This window comes from Hemitrygon akajei, chromosome 14 (assembly GCF_048418815.1).
Source record: "Hemitrygon akajei chromosome 14, sHemAka1.3, whole genome shotgun sequence".
Classification (NCBI taxonomy): Eukaryota; Metazoa; Chordata; class Chondrichthyes; order Myliobatiformes; family Dasyatidae; genus Hemitrygon; species Hemitrygon akajei.
Genome location: NC_133137.1, coordinates 107,174,593 through 107,200,044, shown reverse-complemented (window position 1 = coordinate 107,200,044; position 25,452 = coordinate 107,174,593). Strand labels below are relative to the sequence as shown.

The window sequence follows — 25,452 nt, the reverse complement described above, 5'->3', positions numbered from 1 at the left end:
CTGTCTGAGGAGCATTGCATCGATAGTAACCTGTCGCTGAAACTGCTTCTCTGTCTCTGGATGGTGCTATGTAGAGGATGTTCAGAGTTATCCATAATTGACCATAGCCTACTCAGCGCCCTTCGCTCAGCTACCGATGTTAAACTCTCCAGTACTTTGCCCACGACAGAGCCCGCCTTCCTTACCAGCTTATTAAGACGTGAGGCGTCCCTCTTCTTAATGCTTCCTCCCCAACACACCACCATAAAGAAGAGGGCGCTCTCCACAACTGACCTATAGAACATCTTCAGCATCTCACTACAGACATTGAATGACGCCAACCTTCTAAGGAAGTACAGTCGACTCTGTGCCTTCCTGCACAAGGCATCTGTGTTGGCAGTCCAGTCTAGCTTCTCGTCTAACTGTACTCCCAGATACTTGTAGGTCTTAACCTGCTCCACACATTCTCCATTAATGATCACTGGCTCCATATGAGGCCTAGATCTCCTAAAGTCCACCACCATCTCCTTGGTCTTGGTGATATTGAGACGCAGGTAGTTTGAGTTGCACCATATCACAAAGTCCTGTATCAGTTTCCTATACTCCTCCTCCTGTCCATTCCTGACACACCCCACTATGGCCGTGTCATCAGCGAACTTCTGCACATGGCAGGACTCCGAGTTATATTGGAAGTCTGATGTGTACATCTACATTTTCCTGTTATTGTAAAGTGGAGGAATGGTAGGAGTTGAGAACCCAGGATGCCAAGAGAAATTGAGGCCTGGGCGGGAAAAAGTAGGCACACGTCAGGTATAGGCAGCTGGGATCAAGTGAATTTCTAGACTATAAGGGATGTAGGAGTGTACTCATTGAATATCCTTATTGAGGGGTCAACAGTGGAAAGGGTGAACAACTTCAAATTTCTGGGCTTCAACATGTCTGTCTATCCTGAGCACAACACAAGATCAATGCAGTCATGAATATGGCATACCAGTGGCTATACTTCATTGGGAATTTGAGGAGAGTTGGTATGTCACCAAAGACTAGCAAAATTCTGTAGGTGTAGGGTGAGGAGCATTCTGCCTGGTGTGGAGGCTCCAATGCATAGGATTAAAGAAGTTTCTAGACCCAGGTAGCTCCATCGTGGGCACAACCCTCCCCTCCATCACGGATATCTTAAAACATTGTTGCCTCAGGAAGACAGTATCCATCATTAAAGACTCTTCCCACCCGCAACGTGCCCTCTTTTTCATTACTACCATCAGGGAAAAGGTACGAGGAGCTTGAAGACACACTCAAAGGCTTTACGCTTTTTCCCCTCTGCCATGAGATTTCTGAATGGGCCAAGATCCCATGAACACCACCCCACTTTTCTTCTTTTGCATTCTCTTTTTGTAGGTTATAGCAAGTTGTGTCTTTGCACTGTACAGCTGACACAAAACAACTAATTTTATGATGTTTCAGTGATAACCTGGTTCAATCTGTTCATGAAGTAAGTCAGGAGGGTGAAAAGTGGGTATGAGATGGCTTTGGCAGGGGAGGTTAGGGAGATTCAGAAGAGAGTATATTAAGGGGAAAAGAGTAATTAGACAGAGAATACAGCCCTCAAAGCTCAAAGGAGACATCTTTGTGTGTTACCTCATGGAGAAAGACATAAAGGACCTGGGAAAACTAAATGTGGATAGTCCACATTACAGTAAGACGAGATATTGGATGTCATAATCTGTATGAAGGCACAGTATATATATTCCTTAGCAGGCAACAAAAGAAATTGTGGAAGCCCTAGCTGGTATATTTGCATCCTCATTAGCCACATATCAGGTCCCGTTCGGCTGTTGAGTAGTGAATGTAGTGCCTTTATTAAGAGAAAAGCAGGAAAGAAAAACATGGAACTATAAACCAGCAAGTCTAACACTTGTATTGGGCAAGTTTCGGGAGAGGATTCTGAGGGATAAGATCCAAGTATATTTGGAAAGACGAGGGTTGATTGGGAGTAGTTGGCACATATTTGTGTGGAAGATTACATTGTCAGGAACGCGGCCGGATGGACCCAGACGCAAGATGCAGACACTAAAGTACTAGGGGGAGGACAGGATGGGGATGCCATGGCATTTAAGGGTAGAGCTGGGGTTCAGGTCGATAGAGTGTCAGGCAGGCAGAGCGGAGCGGGCTCCCGGAGTTCAGGCAGGCAGAGCGGGCTCCCGGAGTCCAGGCAGGCGGAGCGGAGCGGGCTCCCGGGGTTCAGGCAGGCAGAGCGGAGCGGACTCACGGAGTTCAGGCAGGCAGGCAGACCGGTCCCCGGAGTTCAGGCAGACAGTTCCCCGGGTTCAGGCAGACAGGTCCCCGGGTTCAGGCAGACAGGTCCCCAGGTTTAGGCAGACAGGTCCCCGGGGTTCAGGCAGACAGGTCCCCAGGTTTAGGCAGGCAGGTAGACAGGTCCCCGGGTTCAGGCAGGCAGGTAGACCGGTCCCCGGGGTTCAGGCAGGCAGACAGGTCCCCGGGGTTCAGGCAGACCGGTCCCCGGGGTTCAGGCAGACAGTTCCCCGGGTTCAGGCAGACAGGTCCCCGGGTTCAGGCAGACAGGTCCCCAGGTTTAGGCAGACAGGTCCCCGGGGTTCAGGCAGACAGGTAGACAGGTCCCCGGGGTTCAGGCAGACAGGTCCCCGGGGTTCAGGCAGGTAGACAGGTCCCCGGGGTTCAGGCAGGCAGGTAGACAGGTCCCCGGGTTCAGGCAGAAAGGTCCCCGGTTCAGGCAGACAGGTCCCCGGGTTCAGGCAGACAGTTCCCCGGGTTCAGGCAGACAGGTCCCCGGGTTCAGGCAGACAGGTCCCCAGGTTTAGGCAGACCGGTCCCCGGGGTTCAGGCAGACAGTTCCCCGGGTTCAGGCAGACAGGTCCCCGGGTTCAGGCAGACAGGTCCCCAGGTTTAGGCAGACAGGTCCCCGGGGTTCAGGCAGACAGGTAGACAGGTCCCCGGGGTTCAGGCAGACAGGTCCCCGGGGTTCAGGCAGGTAGACAGGTCCCCGGGGTTCAGGCAGGCAGGTAGACAGGTCCCCGGGTTCAGGCAGAAAGGTCCCCGGTTCAGGCAGACAGGTCCCCGGGTTCAGGCAGACAGTTCCCCGGGTTCAGGCAGACAGGTCCCCGGGTTCAGGCAGACAGGTCCCCAGGTTTAGGCAGACCGGTCCCCGGGGTTCAGGCAGACAGTTCCCCGGGTTCAGGCAGACAGGTCCCCGGGTTCAGGCAGACAGGTCCCCAGGTTTAGGCAGACAGGTCCCCGGGGTTCAGGCAGGCAGGTAGACAGGTCCCCGGGTTCAGGCAGAAAGGTCCCCGGGTTCAGGCAGACAGGTCCCCGGGTTCAGGCAGACAGTTCCCCGGGTTCAGGCAGACAGGTCCCCGGGGTTCAGGCAGGCAGACAGGTCCCCGGGGTTCAGGCAGACAGACAGGTCCCCGGGGTTCAGGCAGGTAGACAGGTCCCCGGGTTCAGGCAGGCAGACAGGTCCCCGGGGTTCAGGCAGGTAGACAGGCTCCCGGGGTTCAGGCAGGTAGACAGGCTCCCGGGGTTCAGGCAGGCAGACAGGTCCCCGGGGTTCAGGCAGGCAGACAGGTCCCCGGGTTCAGGCAGGCAGGTAGACAGGCTCCCGGGGTTCAGGCAGGCAGACAGGTCCCCGGGGTTCAGGCAGGCAGACAGGTCCCCGGGTTCAGGCAGGCAGGTAGACAGGTCCCCGGGGTTCAGGCAGGTAGACAGGCTCCCGGGGTTCAGGCAGGCAGGTAGACAGGTCCCCGGGGTTCAGGCAGGCAGGTAGACAGGTCCCCGGGGTTCAGGCAGGCAGATAGACAGGCTCCCAGGGTTCAGGCAGGCAGGTAGACAGGTCCCCGGGGTTCAGGCAGGTAGACAGGCTCCCGGGGTTCAGGCAGGCAGGTAGACAGGTCCCCGGGGTTCAGGCAGGTAGACAGGCTCCCGGGGTTCAGGCAGGTAGACAGGTCCCCGGGGTTCAGGGAGGCAGGTAGACAGGCTCCTCAAAACTCAGAGTCTAGACTGACATCTACATCATTTATTATTATATTGTAATTTGTCCTCTACTGTACCTATTGTCTTGTTTATTAATTATTGTACTGCCCTGCACTGTTTTGTGCACTTTATGTAGTCCTGTGCACGTCTGTAGTCTAGTGCAGTTTTTATGTTGTTTTACGTAGTCTAGTGTAGCCTTGTGCTGTCTCACATAGTCTAGTGTAGTTTTGTGTTGTTTCATGTAGCACCAGGGTCCTGGAGGAATGTTGTTTTATTTTTACTGTGTACTGTAGCAGCAGTTTATGGTCGAAATGACAATAGACTTGACCATAGGAAGTACCTTGGAGTTCAAGTATATGGTTCTCTAAAAATGGAGTCACAGCAGACAGGATGGTGAAGAAGGCTCTGCATTCATCAGTCAGGGCAAACATGGAGAGTAACGATGTGGTTTTACAGTGTGATGGTGAAAGCACATTTGGAGTATTGCATTCAATTTGCAACGCCCTTGCATACGAAAGATGTTGCTGGGACTTGAGCAACTGCATTACAGGGTAAAGGTAGTTGGACAGGCTAGGACTTTATTCTTCAGAGTGTAGGAAACTGAGATGATCTTCCAAAAGGTATATCATCATGTGGGTCAAAAATAGTGGGAATGCACTCAATCTTTATCCCAGCATTAGGGAAATCAAGAACTAGAGGTCATAGGTTTAAGATGAGAGAGAAAAGTTTTAATAGGAATTCGGAGGCACCTTCCTTTGCACAGAGGGTGGTATGCATGTGGAATGAGCTGCTCAAAGAAGTGGCTGAGTCAGCTACAATAACAACTTTTAAAGGACAGTTGGACAGGTACATAGATTGAAAAGGTTTAGAAGGTTATAGGCTGAACATTGTCAAATGGGACCAGCTTGAATGGGACATCTTGGATGATCTGGGCCAATTGGACTGAAGTGTCCATTTCCATTCAGAAAGCTTTGTGAATTCCATGAAAAAGAAAAACTTGGTGCCACATGTTGTACACAAGTAAGGAAATAAGGAATTGCTGCAAAGGGATCGAGGAGCCATGTAATAAAGACTTTTAAAAAAGTAGTTTGGTAAAATTTGATTTCCTTGTACAGTATACAGTACTTAAAAACTAAGGTCAATTTTTTTTATATTATTCATCTTTCGGGGTTGGTGTAGTTGACAAGATCAGGATTTATGCTGATCCCTATTACTGTAAGCAAGTTTCTTCAAGTGCTACAGTCCTTGGAGTGGTACTGCCAGGATGCTCTGAGGTGGAATGCTGTCAGGATTTAGACTGTAACAATGATGGACTAATAATTGAACATAAGAAAATAGAAGCAGAAGTAGAGACCACTCAGCCCTCAAACCTATCCCACTGTTCAATATGATCATGGCTGATTTACCCTCGGACTCAAATCCTTCTGTGTGGCAGATCCTCAAACCTGTCAATCACCATCTTTTAAAAGTGTTTACACCCATTTTAAGTACTTCTGAAGAGCTTGCTGCCACAACTGTCTCAGCAGAAAATTCCAGAGACTCGCCATCCTCAACAAGAAGGAATTTCTATGTACTTTGGTTTTAAATGTTTGGCCCCTTACCTTGAAACTCTGCCTCTCAAGCAAGATACCCCATTAGTGAAAAATCTTGACGTCTACCTTGCCATGGCTCTTAGCATCCTATATCTTTCAAGAAGATCACCCTTCAGTTTTCAAAGCTAAACATGACAATGAGAAAATATGGAATGTAGTGAAATTACACAAGGAGGTACTGGTCAGTTGTCCTTATATTTAACAATTAAAATGGCAATTTATAAAATTCAATCTGTTTACCCCAGAACATGTGAAAATGAAGCCAAGAATCCAGCTGTGAAGCAAGTGCTTTTACACCACATGAGGCATTTCCCAGTACACAGATGTTTCAATTACAAGATTAAGCCATTAGTCGGAGTCGACCATGGATGTCACGTCCTAGCTGTCTATATGATACACAAACCAGGGCAGTGTGATATGAAGAGCAAGCTGTTGCCCATGCAGGAGACTCCCCATCTCCATGCAGCTGAAGAATCCAAGGAACAGCAGAGACTGATACAATTTACATTACAAGAATACAATACAATTACAAGAAATCGCTTTATACCATTTTAAACCTGTGTCTTCCTTACTTCTGAAACAATCCACCTTGCTGTTATATTGAGAGAGGTGTAACTATCTTGGTTTGATAATTGATTGGAGTGTTCCTAAAGTACAGGTCCTACAAGAGTAGGAAGGATGCTGAGTGGTTCATGCCCAAGGTTCTGATGGGGTTAAGTAAAGAAGGTTTTGCTTTGGATTTAATAAAGTCCACCTGCCTTTAATGTATAGTGGGCAATATTTATTGTGTGCCAGGCAGCATCTACGGGAAAGAGTACAGTCGACGTTTTGGGTTGAGACACTTCATCAGGACTTGATTATAGGTCTTGGCCCAAAACGTTGACTGTACTCTTTTCCATAGATGCTGCCTGGCCAGCCGAGTTCCTCCAGCATTTTGTGTGTGTTGCTTGGATTTCCAGCACCTACAGATTTTTTCTTGTTTTTAATATTTATTGTGAATGCAGTTTGTTTTCTATTTGATCTTGGCACAAGGAGATTTAACTAAAAGTATTCCATACTCCTATGTTCGGTATGGTCAACATAGATCTCAAGCACTACAAAATCTTGAAAAAGATGGAAATGAAGTAGAGTTGTCAAAGAGCATAACTACGTCAATACAAAACTTAGCTCCAACTGCATGTGTGCAAAAAGGTGGAAAGGGTGTTCAAGTTCAACCTTGCATGAATACCCACAAATACAGCTGAATGAAGCAGCATTCCTTCAGGGCCAAGGTGCAGAACACAGCACCAACAATTACATCAGCACCAGGTATAAACAGCACATATGAGATAGCAGTAAACATACAGTCTCGCATAAAATGAAATATAGTTCAAGTCCCCGAGTCCGTGGATGTTGAGGGTAAGAAGAAGCACTGGAGAGCCGCGCCATACTGCCTCTGACGTCACCTCTCCCGACGGCTGCAACAGGTGGCACCATAGCATGAGTTCCTAGTCTGCGTTACAATCAAAGCCACTCAGCCCCCCGCCATCAGTCCTGCCAACAAACCAGTGAACCAGACTTGCAGCATTCCACATTACCAATGTCCAACAGGGTCTTGGAATGACAAGAAAAGCAAATGAGACAAACACGTTCTGCTAGACTGCACACTTCCGGCCTTCACGCACCAAAGCCTCTCTGACACCGGCAGCAGCATGATCATCACCAAGCCCATAAGACCATACGACCAGGAGCAGAATTAGGCCATTCAGCCCATCAAGTCTGCTTTGCCATTCCATCATGGTTGATCCCAGATTCCACTCAACCCCATACACCTGCCATCTTGCTATATTCTTTGATGCCCTGTCCAATCAGGAAACTGTCAATTTCAGCTTTAAATATACCCACAGACTTGGCCTTCACTGCATTCCACAGTGAAGCTAGCTAAAAAATTTCACCTAGCTAGCTAGGTGTCTAGCTAAAAAATTCCTCCTTGCCTCTGTTCTAAAAGGTCACCTCTCAATTTTGAGGCTGTGCCCTCCAGATCTGGATACCCCCAACAGAGGAAACATCCTCTCAACATCCACCCTATCTAGTCCTTTCAACGTTTGGTAGGTTTCAATGAGATCCCCCTGCATTCTTCTAAATTCCAGTAAGAACAGGCCCAAAGCTGCCAAACGTTTCCAGTGAGTTAACCCCTTCATTCCTGGAATCATCATCATTAACTTCCCCTGGACTCTCCAATGACAACCCATCCTTTCTGAGATATGGGGCCCAAGACTTGACAATACTCCAAGTGTTGCCTGACTAGTATCTTATAAATGCTCTGCATCATCTCCTATTCTATTCCCCTTGAAATGAATGCCAACATTGCATTTGCCTACTTTACCACAGACTCAACCTGTAAATTAACCTTCTGGGAGTCTTGCACGAGGGCTCTCAAGTCTCTCTGCATCTCTGATGTTTGAATTTTCTCTCCATTTAGATAAAAGTCCACACTATTGTTCCTTTTACCAGAATGAATTACCATACATTTCCCAATCCTGTATGCCATCTGCTACTTTTTGGCCAATTCTTCTAAATTGTCAAAGTCCTGATGAAATTGCTTTGCTTCATCAGCAATACCTACCCCATGCACTTAATACCTACTATATGGTTTATTCGAGCAGCTTGTGCTTGAGCCTATCAGGGGAAAGGCAATCTCAGGGGGGTGTTGTGTAATAACCCAGATCTTATTAGAAAGCTTAACATAAAGGAACCCTTTGGGAGACAGTGATCTTAATGTGATTGAATTCATACTGCAGCTTGTGAGGGAGAAGCACAAGTCAGATGTTTCAGTATCGCAATGCAATAAAGAGAATTACAGAGGCATGAGAGAGGGACTTGCCCAGGTGGATTGGAGGGTGAGACTGGTGGGGATGCCAGCAGAGCAGAGATGGCTGAAGCTTCTGGGAATAGTTCACAAGGCACAGGATAGATATGTCCCACCAAAGATGTTGTTCTCAAATGGCAGGGACTAGCAGCTGTGGCTGACAGGGGAAGTTAAGGACTGCATAAAAGGGTATATAAGTAGCAAAAGAGTGTGGGAAGTTGGATGATTGGGAAGTTTTTAAAATTCTTCAAAAGGTAACTAAAAAACTAATAGGAATGGAAAAGATGAAATATGAGGGCAAACTAACTAATAATATAAAGCAGGATACTGAAAGTTTTTCAGTTATGTAAATAGTTAAAGGGAGGTGAGAGTTGACATTGGACCACTGGAAAACTATGTTGGTGAGATGGTACTGCTGGAACGAAAAAAATAGCAGTTTAACTTAATGGGTACTTTTCATTTGTCTTCGATGTGGAAAACACTGGCAGTGTGTCAGAGGTCGATGAGTGTCAGGGAGCAGGAGTGAGTGCCATTGATATTACAAAGGAAAAGGTGCTAGGCAAACTCAAATGTCTTAGGGTGGATAAGCCGCCTGGACCAGATGGACTACATCCCAGAGTCCTTAAGGAGGTAGCTAAAAAGATAATGGATACATTGGTCATCGTCCTTCAAGAATCACTTGATTCTGGCATTGTACCAGAGGCCTGGAAGATTGCTCTTTAAAAAGGTAGGAAGGCAAAAGAAAGAAAATTATAGGCCAGTCATCCTAGCCTCAGTGTTTGGGAAAGTGTTGGACTGTATTATTAAGAATGAGGTTTCGAGGTACATGGAGACTAGTGATAAAATAAGCCAAATTCAGCATGGTCTCTGTAAAGGCAATCATGCCTGACAAATCTGTTAGAGTTCCTTGATGAAGTTACAAGCAGGGTGGATAAAGGAGAGGCAGTGGTTGTCATTTACTTGGATTTTCAGAAGACATTTGTTATTAGTTGCTACATGTGAGTCCGCTTAACAAGATAAAATCATATGGTGTTACAGGAAAGATACTGACATGGATAGCAGAATGGCTGACAGGCAGGAGGCAACGAGTGGGAGTAAAAGGGGCCTTTGCTGGTTGGCTGCCAGTGACTAGTGGTGTTCCTCAGGGGTCAATATTGGGACCGCTGCTTTTCACATTGTCAATGATTTAGGTAATGGAATTGATGGCTTTGTGGCAAAATTTATGGATGAAACAATGAAAGGTGGAGGGGAATAAGACATTGGAGCAGAATTAGTCCATTCAGCCCATTGACTCTGCTCCGCAGTACTTGAAGGTCTTAATGTCCAACAGTGTCTTGCGATCTAAAACTGAAATTTTAAAAAAAGACAATAACATGTTTGGTTTGCCTCAGAGGCTGCTGCATCCAAGCATGCTGCCATCTTACTAGAAGTGACTGGAAGGGTGTTGAAAAGTACTTAAAGAACTGACTCTTTATAGATTTTGGTGGCTACTGAAATTGAGTTAAAAAGATTTCTGAGTTCTTCCCTGTGACTGATTTTCCCTCTCTCTTCTGCCATGTTGTGGCACAGTCCTGACCAAATTGTCAATAAGAGGGTCTGTGACATAAGAAAGAATAACTTATAAGCATTTTGCAAGGTAAAAAGACAGGCATATAGCAAAGACCCAGCCCACAGACTAAAGCGCATAACATAGTCCAATTTTCTTGTGTAGTGCAGACCAATTTCTGCATTGTCAAAGGGGGAGTTTTTCCAATGGAGCTTTCAAACGAGGCTGATTCAACTTTCTCAGATAAGCATAAGAAAAATCACACTTTACAATTGGGGATAAAAAAAATTGAGGAATTTTCCATAGTTTTAAGGCCAGTGTTTAACCCCAAACCAATATCTTTGAAATTGATAATCTGATTGTGACTTTATTGTTGTTTGAATACTAGCATATTTTGAGGTGCATTTTGTGTAAGGTGTCTGTTTGCTAATGTGTTCTGTGCTGACCAAGTCATTGCATCAGTACGGACTGTATGATCATTCTCTCACTTTAAGCTACATCTGCTCCATAAAAGCTCAGGGTGTTTGTGTTGACATTGGGAGTAACAGCTGGCCTGTCAAGTAAATACTGTGCCCAAAGGGGATCTCAGAACTAGTCTGTATATTAGGGATGAACTTTGTGTTTTGGATCTCAAGCAAGCAGCCATTGCCTTCTGCAATCACAGATTAAATTGTGGCTAATTGGTTGCAATAGTCATCACTGTCAATCTTATTTCCTCACCTGGAATGTCATACATTTGAAGAATAAAAGATGGGCCTGCTGGAGTTTTCCAGTTAGTTTGCTAGAACGTACAGCACAGGAACAGTCCTTTGCCCTAAGATGTGCCAAACTAATTAAAGGTTCAAGATTCAAAGAACATATACTATCAAGGTATGTACGGAGTGTACATCCCTGACATTGGTCTTCCCCACAGGCAAAGAGAACCTTGAAATCCAAAGAAAAGCATCAACCCAACCACCCCCCCCCATGCGCAAAAAAAACAAATTGCACAAGCAGCAACAAAAAAGGAGTGATGAACACAGGAAATAAAAGACAAAATCGAAAGAGTCCAGGCATATTCCGTTCAGCTCAGTGTTTGTTATCTGCATCAAAATCCCCCATGATAGCAAGAAAAAACAAGGAGCGACTGGCAACCAGAAATACAGTGGCTAGAAAGAGTTTTCACCCCCTCGGAAGTTTTCATGTTTTATTGTTCTACAACATTGAATCACAGTGGCTTTGTTGACATTGATCAACAGAAAAGACTTTTGTGTCAAAGTGAAAGCAAATTTCTACAAATTGGCCTATATTAATTACAATTATTAAACACAAAATAATCGACTGCGTAATTACTCAGCTGCTTCAATCAGTATTTAGTAGATGCAACTTTGGCAGCAATTACAGTCTTGACTCTGTGTGGATCGGTCTCTATCAGCTTTGCACATCTGGGCACTGCAAATTTCCCCCATCCTTCTTTACAAAACTGCTCAAGCTCTGTCAGATTCCATGGGGATCATGAGTGAACAGTCCTTTTCAAGTTCAGCAACAAATTCTCAATTGGATTGAGCTCTGGACTCTGACTTTGCCACTCCAGGACATTAACTTTGTTGTTTTCAAGCCATTCTTGTGCAGCTTTGCAGACTGCATCAGGTTTTCCTCCAGGATTTCATTGTATTTTGCTGCATTCACTTTACCCTCTACCTTCACAAGCCTTCCAGGGCCTACTGCAGTGAAGCATCCCTGCAGCAAGATGCAGCCATCGCTATGCTTCATGGTAGGAATGGTGTGTTTTTGATGATATGCGGAGTTTGGCTTACACCACAAATAGCATTTAGTCTGATGGCCAAGAAGCTCAAGTTTGGTTTCATCAGACCATAAAACCTTCTTCCAGCTGACTTCAGAGTCTCTCACATGCCTTCTGGCAAACTCAAGCTGAGATTTCATGTGAGTTTTTTTTCCAGCAGTGGCTTTCTCTTTGCCAATCTTCCATAAAGCTGTGACTGGTGATTCAACCAGGCAAAAGTTGTTGTATGCACAGTCTTTCCCATCTCAGCACTGAAACTTGTAACTATTCCAGAGTTGCCATAGGTCTCTTGGTGGCCTCCCTCACTAGTCCCCTTCTTGACCAATCAATCAGTGTTTGAATCAGCCTGCTTTAGGCAGATTTACAGCTGTGTCATATTTTTTCCATTTCTTAATGATTGACTTAACTGTACTTCAAGGGATATTCAGTAACTTGGAAATTTCCTTGTATCCATCTCCTGACTTGTGCTTTTCCAAAACCTTTTTGCAGAGTTGCTTGGAGTGTTCTTTTGTCTTCATGGTGTAGTTTTTGCCAGGATACTGACTCACCAGCAGTTGGACGTTCCAGGTGCAAGTGTATTTTTACTACAATCAATTGAAATACCTTGACTGTACACAGATCTCCATTTAACTAATTATGTGACTTCTAAAATCAATTGGCTGCACCAGTGATGATTTGGCATGTCACATGGGAGGTTAAACGGAGGTTAATACTTATGCAATCAATTATTTTGTGTTTTATATTTGTAATTAATTTAGATCACTTTGTAGAGATCTGTTATCACTGTGACATGAAAGAGTCTTTTTCTGTTGATCAGTGTCAAAAAAAATTAAACACACTGTGTTTCAATGTTGTGAAACAATAAAGCATGAAAACTTCCAAGGAGGGAAGTGAATACTTTTTTATAGTTACTGTACAACTGTCCCCATTAGGTTATGTCCTGTTTACCTCTTCACATACCATGAAAGCATTCTGCGTTCTTGCCAGCCACCTCCATATGTTGTGATATTTTTTATTTGGCAAAATTGTCACTGCAATCTGTCATTTCAATGTTAGGTGAAGTTGGGAACAGAGCCAAAAAATATCAACTTCTTATTCATTCAAGGTGCATAACTCTAGAAACCATAACTTCCAGAAATTTTGGGACGGGGCAGAGAAAATTTTACTTACACTGGGTACAATTGGAAATTTGCGATTGCACATTGGTTGCAAAATTCAGCATTATGTGTGACCGATGGTGAGCATACACATTGTGGCACATCACAATGACCTAAAAAGGTGTTGGTGCCTGCATAGCTATCACCTGCCAGTAATACACAGTGCAGGGAGATTATAATGTCCTGCTGACATTCACATATTGAAGCTTTAGTAAACACCTTTTATCTTACACAGCTGAACATGTGCTCATCAGCATGAGGAACTCGCGTTCCTTGCTTTCTGAAAGGATACTCAGCCAGTAGCAGGGCAGTTGCAGCTTCCTTTTTCCTTACTGGCTATTAATTTGCTTTCACAATTTTCTGCAAAATACTTTTGTTCTTTAAAATCACAGTCCAAAAATCTATCAGAAATAATACACCCAATGATGAAAGATGTTGTCTTTCCTTCAAAATCTGTAAAAACCCAACATACTAAACACAAGAGATTCTCTTGGTGCTGGAAATCTAGAGCAACACACACAGATTAGGCAGTGTCTATAAAAATGAAAACAGTCAGCATTCCACCCTGATGCCCTTCTTCTGGACATTACTAGGATGTTGCCGTGTTGACGTATATTCATCTTGGATTACAAAATGATTAGAGGGCACATAGAGCATGGCAACCTTTAGAACAAGGTGGAATGAACTTGCTTAGAAATTTCAAAATGCAATTTTTCAGCAAAGACTGCGCAAGAAATGAGTTTTTCCAGTAATACCACTTGCAGCACCCATGGTTATAACTATTATACGGGATGACAACTGAGATGTTGGAATTTGTTCAAATGACTATGGCAATGCAGGCGATATTTGTAGTAACTTATATTTTTCAAGAGACCAACGCTCAAGAAAAGTAGTTTTGCAATTATCCCAGTGCTGCAGGGTGATGGTTGCTGTGTGCATGTGGACTTTCATCTCTTAAAGTGTATCATAACAGAATAACAAAACAAAGGCATTTCATTTGCTGATCATACAATTATTGCATAGCATTACACTTTACAGTCACTGTCCTGTGTCTTGTCAATACTCATAAACCTGTCATTTTTGACAATATAGCTCTTGATCTTTGTACACAACTTATGTACAGTAAATGTAGGTACTGTGTTTTGGCTACCAAATGAAATATAGTAAAGTTCCCCACTGTGGTGATTGAACTCTGATTCCATTAAAAGTATATTTATTGTCAAAGTATGTATGTAGTATACAACCTGAGATTCGGCCTCCCGCAGGCAGCCACAAAACAAGGAAATGTCATGGAACCCGTTTAAAGAAAGCATCAAACAACCAATATGTAAGAAAGGAACAAATCAAACAAACAGCAAAAAGTGAGCTAATAACACACAGAATATTAAAAAATTAAACTGCAGAGCCCCAAAATGGTCCCGGATTGACAGCTACTGAGTCAGTTCAGTTAACACTGTGTCGATGACTGCAGGCCTCAGCTGCAGAGACAGCTCTGCACCAAAGCACCTTGATCAAACCGTGTAAATAGCTAAAAAGAGTAAACTGAAATACATGGAACGTTTCCCAAAAGTGGGGCCACAGCTGTAAAGCATGTTCAGGGCTGAAAACATTAAACATCAAACCGAAAGAGAGCCCCACGGCCATGAGCTGTGCTGAGTTTCGGGTCCCACTGGGCAGAAGACTCCTGCACCTTCTTCCGGCAGCAGCATGAGAGAGACCAGTCAAATACAGGCCGACAGCGCTTAACACCCATTCGCCTGGCACCCTCCTCCTCGTCCATTTCAATCTTGTTCAACGTTTTAAGCAGCACGGAGCAATGGAGTCGACCATAGGTTTGTGTTCTGCCATTAGGTAACGATGGCCAAACACTCTGCCGTCAACCTCGCCAAATTCTTCAGGAAATTGTAAAAGTGCAGATCGCTCAGTCGGCACAAAAATACATTCGAAGTCCCTTCTATAATTGTCTTGCAGTGTTTAGCAGAACAAATTTCTAGGTTATTGGATATCCGCTGTATTTAATCATTCTTCAAGAGTGTTCATTCATTTGTTTCCAGATCCAAGACAAGCAGTTATAGATTAGTATAGAATGGGAAAGGGAGACTCTGGAAAAGAGGTTGTCTAACAGCCTACTTTTGGTTGGTTTAAATGATCCACTTGACTGCAATACTGACCTATAGAAGGCAGTGTGCTTCCCACTTTTTATCTCCTCTAAACCCTGCCTAACAACAGAAAAACTTGGAGTACTTCTCACTCTAGTGCTGTGCCTCACAGGTTTAAATGTAACTCACAGACACTTCCCGTCAAGATGGCAACATCTCCCAGATAGCCAGTCTCTTCAATTATCTTACTCTCTGCTTGTTCTTTGTGTCTTGATTATGTTACGGAAACTGTTGAAGCATGTGGCATGCAGTTTAGAATTTGATTAAATGATCTAGCGTTCTGGAGAGGACATAGAACACGAGCTGCTTCACAGGGAAGACCAGAGACGGGGTCCAGAGAAGGACCGAGAACACGAGCTGCCTCGTGGAAAAGACCAGAGATGGGACGCAGGATCATGAACGACTGCATTTCAAAGCATCAAGGCGAATGTGGAGAAGGTCAGCGGTTGCTCTCAACGGAGACCACGGGTCGGTCGCCAGATCAGCGGTATTTGGACCTGGCACGGCAGTCGCTTTCTATAGAAGGACTGAGTTTGTGTGGCCACTGACAGAAGGATGCTTTCGATATTCTGAGATGCGTGGTTTTTGGACTGTACTTCCGTTTTTCTTGTTGCCGATTGGGTGGGTGATATGTTACCTTTTGTGAGAGTGGGGAGTTGCAGATTTGGGGTCTAATGGTCTTGTTGGTGTTTTTCTGTGTTGGGTGGGTTGGAGGTTTTGATGCTATTGGCACTGTTCTTTTCTGTGAGGGAGAGGTTTAAGGGTTTGATGTTAGTGTCACTTTTTTTCCGTAAAGGAAGGGGTTGGGGATTTGATGTTATCGTTGCTGTTTTTTGCAAGGGAGGGGGCTGGGGGTTTGATGTCATCACCCCTACTTTTTTTTTACAAGGGAGGGAGCTGGGGGTTTAGGTTTTGGGGTTATTGATGTTCCAACTGCTGTTTTCCACGTGGGCAATCTGTTAGATTTTTTATGCAGGGGATGGGGTGGATCTTAGTGTTTGTGAGTTTTGTTTCTTTTTCATGATCATGGGGGGAATGATGTTTTTTCTTTCAACAACTTCCATGTTTTTTTTCAGTATTTCATAGCTATCTGGAGAAGATGAATATCGGAGTTGTAATGTACATGCATACTTTGACAATAAAATGAACCTTTGAACCTTTAAATGGGCTTTGGGTCACCTTCTGCAGCTGTAATAGACCCCCTGCCCTTCAAATGGTGAAAATTGGGTTCAAGTTGTACAGACTAACTTACATAACTTTGTTAATCACTCCATTGCAACTAATGGTGTCTGAAGTAATGGTTTATGCAAAAAGAATGTCTGACAATCATGACCTTAGACCTGACGTAAAATTCATGGTCGACCAGTAGCAATAGTCCCTAATATTATATGTTTCAGTGATCTAGATTGAGACCTCAAGGCAAATACCAGCAATTCACTGGAAAGATAACCAGACAAACATCTGTGCACTCTCTCAATGTCAAGGCAGAGTTATACAAAGTCAGTTCTGTTCATGTCACTCATTTGCCCGACCAGACTCCATTCCAGACTGTGACAGGAGGACAGCAGAGAGTCACAACTCAAATTCCTCCATGGATAAAAAGAAACATTTCACTGACTCTTAACAATCACTGGCCTGTGGTCAAAATGGAGAAGGAACATTCAAGTTGTTGTTGAAAACCAAGTCTGTGTATTAGGAGCACACAGGAGAGTGCAAATAGTGGCAACAGTTTAACTGCCCCACAAACTATCTGCCCACCCAGCTGATTTATGAGGAGGCTATAGTTCCTGTAATGCCCTCAGAATCGACCAAACAGAATTATTTTTTTAATTCCAGAATATCAAGTAGTGTGAATTTAGCAACAGGCTTGAATTAATTATGCATCTTGATCTTCATGTCTGTTTGAGGGCTGTACATTTTAACGGACAGAAGTCAGGATGGTCTTGCATTCCTTTGGCCACTGGTGAGGTAACTGTACTCTATCTTAAATTCTCCAATAAAATCCTGGAGAATGTAATACAAGCACATTGCAACCCTCTGGAAGTGAAAGAGCATTTCCAGTTCTTTATTTACAACCATGAGGTAATTGTAATTTCACAGATTTGAGAAACTTGCTCATTTAATATCAGAAACCCAGCCTAAGGCAATAATTACGCAGAGAGTTAATGGTTGAAACAATAACATGAGTATGGTAGTGCTGAACATATTTCTGCCAATTTAAGTAAATTTCAGGACATGAATTAAAAATAGTCAGAAACAAAATATTTGTCAAATTTTCCATTCCATTCAGTCTATCAAGTAACTTTCTATCCAAACTATACATGCTACTTCCTCTGCACAGATGTGTTTCCTGCCTTGTTGGACAGATTTCAATATTTGGAGCTATCGAAGTAGTTTTAGCATGAACACCTGTGCTGTCTTTCTGTTGCTATTCTATGGTAATATTCTGTCTATAATTTACTTTGTGATTTAACAGTCTAAATCTGCAAGTAGAGCTAGAGTAGGGAAAAGCAGTGAAAAATAGTGGGAAAAAAACAATTTTGAAGGTTCATTATTTGAATGCCTACATACATCCTCAATACCAAACAGCAAAAAGTGGGTATGACAATAAACTGTTACAGGCATGGTTGCAAAGTGACTAAAGCTGGGAGCTTAACATTCCTGCACACTATGGCATTTCAGAAGGATAGGGAATTCGAAGTAGGGGGCAGTGCTACTTTAATCAATACACTCAAGAAAAGCGACCTTGGCTCAAAAGGTGATAATACAACCCATTTTAGGTGGAGTTGAGAAAGAAGACATTCATGGAAGTAGTTCACAGATCATCTAACAGCTGCTTTGCTGTCTGACAGAGTACGAATCAATAAATTATGATATCCTGTAAGGTACTGAATTAATTGTAAGTGTCTTTAATCTTCACATAACTTAATCAATTTGCAAAGTAATGGTGAAGTGTTTCAAAACGGAGATTAAAAATATGGAACTAAGCAGGGAATGGGTAATTTTGGATATGGTCATGTTTGGTGGAACTACATTAGTTTATGATCTCAGAGCAAAGGATCTACTGGGGCAAAGTTAAACCATGATAGATTTGTACCTTTAGTCCCAGGTCTTACTTTTAGTCTTTGTGGGGACAGCAAGCCCTTACAAAGGGTAGCAAGGGCTGCTGAGAGGATCATCGGGGTCTCTTTTCCACCCGTTACAGTTATTTATCAGAAGCACCATGAACGCAGGGTTCTTAGCATTGTTAGTAATCCCTCCCATCCATTCAACAATCTCTGTGAACCCCCTGCCATCAGGCAGGAAGCGCTATAGCAATGGGAAAAGAACGGTTAGCATGGGAAACAGATCCTTCCCGACGGCCGTAATAATACTTGACTCCCTGCTACCATGTATGTATTTTATCACGTATGAAGCGCCAGTAGCGTTATACTGTTTACTTTTTAAACTTGTATTGTGTATGCACCTTATTATTTGTTAATTTATTTGTGGGAATATTAGTTTACATGCATCTGTGTGAGCTATATGTTCTGTGTTGTGCACCTTGGCCTGAAGGAACATTGTTTCGTTTGGCTGAATATATGTGTACAGTTGTGTGTGAGTTATATGTTCTGTGTTGTACACCTTGGTCTGAAGGAACATTGTTTCGTATGTTTGTATATATGTGTACAGTTGAATGGCAATAAACTGAACTTGAACTTAGTTTAAGACTATAAAACTTAAAACAATTTCTAAAAGCAGCGATGGTTAAATTGAACAAGAATATAGAAGAGAAGGTAAAGGTATTTTGGGACATAATGAGTTTGGGGGATGCTGCTAGAGTAGGTGGGAGTACAATGATGATGTAAAACACAAATTTTAGAATAGAAGAGGTGTCAATAAAGTGGGCAGCTTTGTCCTGAATGATATTGAGATTCTTTGGTGTTGTTGGAGTGCACTTGTCCAGGCAAATGGAGAATATTCCATCTCATGGACATTTAATGCAGTAAAATAATTAAAAGGTACCAAGAAGTCAATGGTGAGAATTCTTGGGGCTACTCTTATGGTGTCTGCTTTTCTGGTGGTTCTTTCCTTTAGGTGGGTCAGGACATAACCAGAGAAGATAATGGGAAAGCCTGGCTTGTTGCTTGTGGCTTTTTTTCCCCCCTGGGAGGATATTAATTTCAGGATTTGATTGACTAGTCCACAGGATAGCTCTCCCACTTCAGATACCAGCCCCTATACATTTGTGAGGGTTACATTCCCAGGATGTCTAAACTTGGAACAGCTTTCCTGTGTAGATTCAGTGCCTAGGTCTATACATGATCATGCATTGGCACATCAGAGCACACAATAGAAGAGTCAAAAGAAATCATCTTCATTCTCGGGGACTGGCTATAAAAATTACTTGTTTGGATTTAGCTGCTCAGTACAACCATGTTGCTTTCTGGGCTCTGTTAGAAGGCATGTTGGTGGGTGTGAGTTACATGCAGGCATGACTGAATAAGGATGATAGATTTTCTCCTTTGAAGGCATTAATGAACTGGACGATTTTTATAACCAGTAGTTTGTGTTTTACTCATCATTATAAGGGCTCTTAGGCAAATAAAGGAAGATCCTAGACAATAAAGATCCATCTGTAAGTCAGTCTATTGAAACAGAACAAATTCCTAGATCTGAGCTGCCACTGTGGTCAGGTCTCCCTGGCAAAACCCAATAATTTCTAGCAATGGCTCAGTCAAAGGTTACATCCTCTTCAAGAGCTGCTGGCCTGGCATGAATTTGTTCAAAGAAATTTCAGATGGAGTGTCGTTTCTGCAGGTACTTGATGTGTACTGCCAAGCACTCTTCACAATTATTATCCCCTAATCAGAGAGTCACAGGTTTTTCAGTGATTCTTGAAAAAATTCAAGGTAGGGAGACATTTTACTGGAGCTAAAGGCTACAGGAATAAACAGGAAGGTGAAGTAAAGCTCAGATTAGTCATGGTCCTGCAGATCCTACTCCTGATCTCGCTAATTCCATTTTCTTCTCTCATCCATCTGTATCCCTTTATCTGACCTGCTATCTAAAATTAGCCACTAGTTCTTTGTATTTAATTTTTTACTTAATCAAACAAGACTTTAAGGAAATGTCTTTGGGGTTTCTGGTGCCAAGCCTCCAGAAATTCTAAAATTACTGCCAGGACATAATATTGGACTGGTTTCTCTCCAGCACTCAACCAACAGAAGCAAAAGGACTTTGCTCAGGGTGTGAGTTTAATTTCAATACAATCTGCAGTTAAGTGGTTAAAAAGTCTCAATACTGAACTGCAGTGAGTTTCACAGAAAAACATCATTGGTGATTTTAATTAAACTTGTGGATTGGAGCCAAAAGAATTTGATTTGGCAAATCTGACCAGAGCAGATTTGGGAACAATGCTGAGTTAATATGCTTTACTTAACAATAAATTAGGGGAAGCCCTTATTAAAACAATCAATTATTCAATCAAACCACATTCAAAGCCGCAATGAACCCAAAATTTGGATTAATTACATACAAGACCAATTTAGAGACGGGAGCATTTCATCTTGTTCTGTATGGACATGATTTGAATACAGATCCTCTAATGCTGCCTGATTTACTGAGCAAACATTAGCTGTCCAGGACTCCAGATTAATGTAGTCCATTAAATAGCTACAACACTGCTGAACCAAAATTAAACAACTGTGAAATGCTTTTGTTGCAAGGACCAAGAGAAATGGGGAAAACCCACGTGGCATCAGTCATGAAAACAAATTCATGTTCATAGAGAAACACAGCATGGACAACAAGCCCTTCAGCCCAATGAGCTCACATCCATCCACCTTGTCCCAATTTTCCAGCAGGCCCCATCCTTTCAGGTACCTATCCAAATGTTTCTTAAATGATACTATTGTACCTACCTCAACCACTTCCTCTGGCAACCCACTTACACTCACTAACCTCTGTGTGAAAAATTTGTCCGTCAAATTCCTTTTAAATTGTATGAACTAAACTACTGCTAAAGATTTAGACAGGACAGAAAGTGCACCCCGAAGACAAAATTAAAGTGACAGTGACCTACGGGGATAAAACACAGCAAATGAACCTCTATGTACTGAAAAATGGACAATCACCATTGCTGGAACATGAATGGCTCAGGAAAATCCAGCTAGATTGGCACACCATCTAGATGTGTCAACAAAGGAGGGCAATTCGGCTGGGAAGATGTCCGCAGCTCTCCTCTCACCCATTGTCGACTATTACAACGATGAGGAGATGCTAGACAGCGTCGACGATGAGGACGAACACGGTATCTGTAGCCACGACTCGGATGAAGATACAGTGGATGCAAGTGAGACAGATATTGCCAATAAGCAGGATGATGAAGACTACCTGTAAGTAAAAGAGCAGATGTACCAGGAGAAATTGACATCTCTGAAAAGACAGCTACAGCAGTTAGAGGAAGGCATTTTGCAGGAGCATCAGAAAAGGACGAAGAAACTAGATCAACGATACAAGGAAGGAACACAAAATGCAGAGCTTGTTCTGCAACTGGAGACAGAACAAGTGGAAAGGAATTTTATTAAAGAGAAGAAAGCAGCAGTGAAGGAATTTGAAGATTAAAAAGATTGAGTTAGAAGAAAAGAAAAAGATGATTGAGAATGAGAGGCTAACAATGGAACTCACGGGAAACTCTATGGAGGTAAAGCCAATAATGACTAGGAAACTAAGGAGGAGACCTAATGACCCTGTTCCAATTACAGACAAAAGATGAAAACCTGCACCTGTGCAGTTAAATTACTTGTTAACAGATGAACACATAATGGAAGATCTGCGTACTCTCAATAAGCTTAAATCTCCGAAAAGACCAGCATCTCCGTCTTCTCCTGAGCATCTTCCCAGCACTCCTGCTGAATCACCAGCACAAAGATATGAAGCACGAATAGAAGACGGAAAGTTATAATACAATAAGAGATGGTAGCATAAAGGTCAGGCTATCTATTTGGAATTTAAGGAGAATACCAAGATTGGCTGTGTAATTAGCTCAGTTGGAACAAATAATATATGGGTAAGGAAGACAAGTGATAGCACAAAGATTCATATATCTAGGACAGCTGCACAGAGGAGTCTTCATTATATGGAGGCGATCTGCTGCCTAGAACTCTTAGCAAGTTGGAGGCGCACATCTTTTTAACTTCCTGTGCTCAGAGGTCAACTTCTTATGAATTTTATATGGAAATCTGTATTAAAACAAACAAGTTATTGACAGATGTTACCTGGAGAGGCAGTGAAGATTCCCCCCCCCCCCCCCCCGGAGACTTGAATTTCAATGGGTCTTAGACCAAAAGTAAAGCAAAAGGCTTGTTATAATTTGATATTATTAAGTTACTAAGTAACCTAATCATAGGAGGTTGTATGTTAAGAGTAAACATTTTTGTTTAGCATAGTGCCCCAGTAAAGAAAAACAGTTGATGCACTATTAAACTAAAAGGGGAGGAGTGTACCATATAGCCTACAGTATAATAAGGGACTACTTTATGTTTTAGTAACACGTCGTTGCATGCGCTATTAGGCATATATTAAGCATGCACTATTAGGTGCGTATTGATCTGTGCGTGTATGCCGAGTTTGATTTCTTCCAGTAAAGAATCGTGAACCCTAGCTCCCGTCTACAGCATTTTTATTAATAGCATTGTTGTGTAACCAGGCCACATACACAACATAAATCTTCCTCTCTCACCCAAAATCTGTGCCCCTGGATTTGGACTCAGGAGTTGTACAAGACTCTCAGAAGGTTAATTTATAGGTGGAGTCGGTGGTAAAGAAGGCAAATGCAATGCTGGCATTTATTCCAAGGGGAATAGAATATAAAAGCAAGGAGATAATGCTGAGCCTTTATAAGCCACTAGTCAGCCTGACCCTGGCCATCCTTTGTTTATAACTCAGGCTGGCTAATCTTGTAACAGGGTGACTGCACAGTACTACAAGCCCAGCCTCACCTGTGACTTGTATAACTGCAACCGAATGTGTAAACCCTATACTCAGTGCCTGACTGATGAAAGCTGCACACCGTGTTTCACCAGTGCCACTTTTAATGAATGATGTACTTGTACTCTTAGTCATCACTGTTCCACTGCACTCTCTAGTGCCCTACCCTTCATAGTGCAAGTCTGACATGTTTGGTGGTTTGACTTTCCAAATGCATCATCTCACATATATCTGTATTGAAATTAATTTGCTACTCATAGCCCACTTCTCTAACTAACTAAGTAGTCTATGATAACTTTCTTCACTATCCACACCATCTCCTAATTTTGTGTGTTCTGCGGACTTGCTCTTCGAGCTTTGTGCATTTGTTTCCAAATCATTTATATGAACAATGAATCAGAACAGTCCCAACACCAATCCGGGTGGTGCATGAATAGTCACCGGCCATCATTACAAGAAACAGTCTTCAATCATCCTGACCCTGAGCCAATTTTAAGTCCACCTAACTGGCTCTCCCTGGATTCCATGTGACCTAATCTTCCAAAGCAGCATACCAAGGGAAAGCTTTGCTAAAATCCAGGAAGACAATATCCATTGCCCTACTACTCTCAAACCTTTTTTGTTACTTCTTCAAGAAATCTTGAAAGGATTTTGCTCTTAACATACCTAGAGAATTTCCTGGAATTTTCCTTAATCTTATCTCCCTGACCCATCTCATACCTCCTTTAGTCAAGTCAAGTCAACATTTACTGTCATTTCGACCATAACTGCTGGTACAGTGCATAGTAAAAATGAGACAACGTTTTTCAGGACCATGGTTTACATGACACAGTACAAAAAACTAGACTGAACTATGTAATAAAAAAAAACACAGAGAAAGCTATACTAGACTACAGACCTACACTGGACTGCATAAAGTGCACAAAAACAGTACCGGCATTACAATAAATAATAAACAGGACAGTAGGGCAAGGTGTCAGTCCAGGCTTCGGATATTGAGGAGTCTGATAGCTTGGGGGAAGAAACTGTTATATAGTCTGGTCGTAAGAGCCCGAATGCTTTGGAGCCTTTTCCCAGATGGCAGGAGGGAGAAGAGATTGTATGAGGTGTGCATGGGATCCTTCATAATGCTGTTTCCTTTGCGGATGTAGCGTGTAGTGTAAATGTCCGTGATGGCGGGAAGAGAGACCCCCGATGATCTTCTCAGCTGACCTCACTATCCACTGCAGGGTCTTGCGATCCGAGATGGTACAATTTCCGAACCAGGCAGTTATGCAGTTGCTCAGGATGCTCTCAATACAACCTGGTTTCCCATTTACACTTCACACCTACTCTTCATCTTTTGATACTGGTATATTATTGCTACATGTTCCAAGATACAATGAAAAGTTACAATGGAACAGACAGAATGCTGAAGAACTTGGCAAGTCAGCAACATCTGTGGAGGAGAATGAACTTGCTGTTCATACAGATTAAATCATTACACAGTGCCTTGACTTAGAATAAGGCAAAACAATAATAATGCAAAATAAAGCACAAAAGCCACTGAAAAAGTGCAGTGCAGGTAAACAATAAAGTGCAAGATCATAATGAGGTTGATTATGAGTTCAAGTGGTCCATTCAAGAATCTGTTAACACTGTTAACAGAAGCTGTCCTTGAACCTGGTGGTACATGTTTTCAGTCTTTTGTATCTTCTGCAAAATGGGAGAGGGGAGAAGGGAGATATCCAGGGTCCTTGATTATGCTGCTTGCTTTACTGAGCCAGCAAGACGTATAGATAGAGTTATAGAGGGAAGGTTGGTTCCCGCGATGTACCGGGCTATGTCCAGAACTCTGCAGATTCTTGCAGTCACATGTAGAGCAGTTGCTGTACCGAGCTATTATGCATCCAGACAGTATGTTTCCTGTGGTACATTGATAAAAACTGGTAAGGGTCAGTGGGGACAGGCCAAATTCTTTATGTTCCTGGGGAATTAGAGGCATTGGTGAGCTTTCTTGGCCATGACATCGTCACGGTTGGAACAGGTCAGGCTATTGGTTAAGTTCACACTCATGAACTTGAAGTTCTCAACCTGAATACCATTGATTTAGGCAGGAGCATGTGCATCACCCCTCTTCCTGAAATCAATAACCAGCTTTGTTGTTTTGCTGACATTGAGGGAAAGTTTGTTGTCACAACACCATTTCATTAAGCTCTCTATCTCATTCCTGTACTCCAACTCATTGTTACAAGATTCAGCCCACTATGATAGTGTCATCTATAAGGTGTTGTAGATGGAGTTAGGGCAGAATCTGGCCAAGCTGTTGTGCATGAACTGGGAGTAGAGTAGAAGGCTGAAGACACAAACTTCAAACTACATTATCAAAGTATATATACAACCTGAGTTTTGTCTTCTTGTAGGCAAACA

General features: G+C 43.0%; 1 protein-coding gene and 1 pseudogene across 3 annotated transcripts in view; both read left to right on the top strand.

Annotated features, from left to right (window-relative positions):
- shank3a (SH3 and multiple ankyrin repeat domains 3a) overlaps positions 1 to 25,452 on the top strand; it is a 1,154,364-nt gene that overhangs the window by 795,297 nt on the left and 333,615 nt on the right. The window lies entirely within an intron of this gene.
- LOC140738176 (sin3 histone deacetylase corepressor complex component SDS3 pseudogene) lies at positions 21,280 to 22,214 on the top strand (annotated as a pseudogene).